Here is a 3,235-nt window from a genome sequence, read left to right on the forward strand (position 1 = left end):
ACCCCCCCCCCATCAGCATCCGGGGGCGGGGGCGACGCGGGGAGCGGGGACACGTGTCAATCACCCCCGCTACGCGGGGTGATTGACACGTGTCCCCGCTCCCCGCGTCGCCCCCGCCCCCCGGCCTACAAATCCCATAAGGCAACGCGCCACCTCCCCCAAGGCCAGCCAGGGCCGGCGGCAGCAATGCACGCCGGGAGTTGTGGTTCGCTGAGGAGAAGGCGGCCTTCCGACGGCCCCAGCCCACTTACCTCGAACGTAAGAGGATTCCAATTAAAACGAAACAAAACACAACACAACACGGCGGACGTCCCGCCCTCACCGTCCACCTGGTGCGCTGCAGGGCTCCCGCAACCTCCTTCACCCACACCTGACCTCCTGTCATGGCAGCCCGTTCCCAGCTTCCACCTTTTATTCCACCACTGGCCGTCACAGGAGGGAAGGCACAATGCCTTCCTCATTCATTAGCTTGCCAAATCCGTTTTTCAAAGGTCTCTTAAACTACTGCTCCCCTCAACCAGACTCTTTGTGACACCTTTGCGTTCAGCCTACTTTTTTTTTTTACAAGGGCAGACATGGAGGGTGAGGCGGGAGCTCCCACAAAACACTGCCTTGTCTCCCACCCACCCTGCCTTTGGAAGAGGCTGGCACGGACCTGGACCTGATGGAGCGGGTCCAGAGGAGGGTCGCTAAAACGATCAAGGGGTTGGAGCACCTCTGCTATGAGGACAGGCTGGGGTTGTTCAGCCTGGAGAAAAGGAGGCTCCGGGGAGACCTCATAGCGGCCTTCCAGTACCTGAGGGGGGCCTACAGGAAGGCTGGGGAGGGTCTGTTTACAAAGGCCTGCAGTGACAGGACGAGGGGCAATGGTTTTAAGTTGGAGAAGGGGAGATTGAGATTGGATATTAGGAAAAAGTTCTTTACTATGGGGGTGGTGGAACACTGGAACAGGTTGCCCAGGGAGGTGGCTGAGGCCCCTTCCCTTGAGATATTCAAGGTGAGGCTCGACGAGGCCCTGGGCAACCTGGTCTAGTTGGGGGTGTCCCTGCTGACTGCGGGGAGGTCGGACTAGATGACCTTTGGAGGTCCCTTCCGGCCTGGACCAATCTATGAATCTATGGAAACCAGGAGCACAGTCGGTTGGGTTCAGTATCGGGCAAGCACGCCTGAGAAAGCTTACTGTTATCCTATGAAGGGTTTGGGAACCAAAGCCAGATTCGTATCCTGGACAGACAGACGTCAGGCTGGATTAGGCGGAGCGTTTGAGGGACGCTGGGACAGCCAGTTGCGCTCCTCAGGCACACGTAGCCACCCCCGTGCTCTGCCTCCATCCCTCAGCACCCCTCTAACCTGACCGTTGCTACCTGGGCCTTGCAAGACAGCAATTAGCAGTCTTGAATTCCCCAAACAGGAAAAAAAAAAAACCAAACAAACAATAAAAAAATCAAGATCTGGCTGTTTTCTCAGATCCTGGTGCATCTTTGAGGGCCTCCTCCACCTCCTCCTCCCCCGCGCTCCCTTCCTCCCGACAGTCTTTGTGTGCAGCGTTACTTCAGCAAGAAATGGCATCTTCTGTGCCTATTTGCAGGTCGTGATAGAAGACACCCTTATTTCTCTCTTCCCTCCCCCGTAAGAGCTGAAGGAGCAATGCTGGAAAGAATCGTGTCACCCCTGTGTAGACATGTATTTTTTTTTTCTCGCTCCAGGGAATGAGCAGAGTTAGGAACGGTGATACTGCATCACAGAATGAATCACTGAATCACATGGGGTTGGAAGGGACCTCTGGAGATCATCTAGTGCAACCCCCCTGCCAAAGCAGGTCCACCTAGAGCAGACTGCACAGGAACGTGTCCAGGCAGGTTTTGAATGTCTCCAGAGATGGAGACTCCACCACCTCTCTGGGCTGTCCACCAACTCTCCACCAGCCTGTTCCAGGGCTCTGCCAACCTCCAAGTAAAGAAGTTCCTCCTCATGTTTAGGTGGAACTTCTTATATTCAAGTTTGTGCCCATTTCCTCTTGTCCTGTCTCTGGGCACCACTGAAAAAAGACTGGCCCTATCCTCCTGACACCCATCCTTTAAGTATTTATAAGCATTGATCAGATCCCCCCTTAGTCTTCTCTTCTCTGGACTAAAAAGACCCAAGTCCCTCAGCCTCTCCTCATAAGAGAGACGCTCCAGGCAACCCAAGGAACCTGCTTCATCAAACCACTGGGGTGTTATTTTCACATTGTCTGTACTGGTTTTTCTTCTCTATGAAAATGACTTTCCAGCCAAAAGGTTATTTCTTATGTGGAGCTGTACTTGATTTTATAGAAGCGATTGCACTTTTCTGAAGAAGGGTTGGATCAAAACTCCAAGGCTGATCGAGGAACCTGGAGCAATGAGGGGTAACTTCGATTTAGTTAATTTTAGCTGCATATCCTAGCTAATTTTTATGGGACCAGAGAGTCAGTTACTTAGAAATGGCTCTGGAGGCAAAGTCCAGTACAATTTTGTTTCAAGCTACAGGAATTATTCCTGCTGTTCTTTCTTTGTTTCATCTCATATTAGTTTTGAGGTAAAAAGAAATTCAAACAGTCACAGATGCTTACGGTTTGATACCACAACCCCATCAAAACCTGACATTTTGAATTAATTTTTTTGAACACACATTGAGGAGATTTAACTATCTTATTGAAACATTGCAAAATTGTTCATCACCAAAACCTCTTTACAATTAATCCCCAAAGGTGAAATCCAGTCCTGTACAGACAGCTTTGCACGGCTCTTTGTCACGTAAGTACTGCTGTGCAGAAACTGGGGGTAAGGACGAAGTGTAATTAAAACAGTCTAACTCGAACAGTCAAAACCCTGTATTAAGGCTTCCACGGATGCTATCTTGAAGCGAATACGTCCTGAAGTGTTGAGCAGCTCCCTTTCTCACGTGAATGCAGTTTGTAAAGCTGGAAATTGTCAGTGTTCTTGGTAAAAGAAAGAGAGTTAAATGATGCATTGTGTGATAACTTTATGGCTGAGTATTGCAGAGAATCATTCATACCTGAAAGATACACCACAGCAGAAAATAGAAGGGTAAAATAAACCTACAACACTGGAGGAGATTTCACCATAAACACTAACAGGATCCTTTAGATACAAGATCTAGCCAAAGTGAATAAGGGTTATTTAGTAATCAGCGTGAATATTAGATTGCCAATACATGACTACTTAAACCTATTTGCAATATCTATTTTCTA

The sequence above is a fragment of the Numenius arquata genome, chromosome 5 (genome assembly GCF_964106895.1).
Source record: "Numenius arquata chromosome 5, bNumArq3.hap1.1, whole genome shotgun sequence".
In the NCBI taxonomy this organism is placed as follows: Eukaryota; Metazoa; Chordata; class Aves; order Charadriiformes; family Scolopacidae; genus Numenius; species Numenius arquata.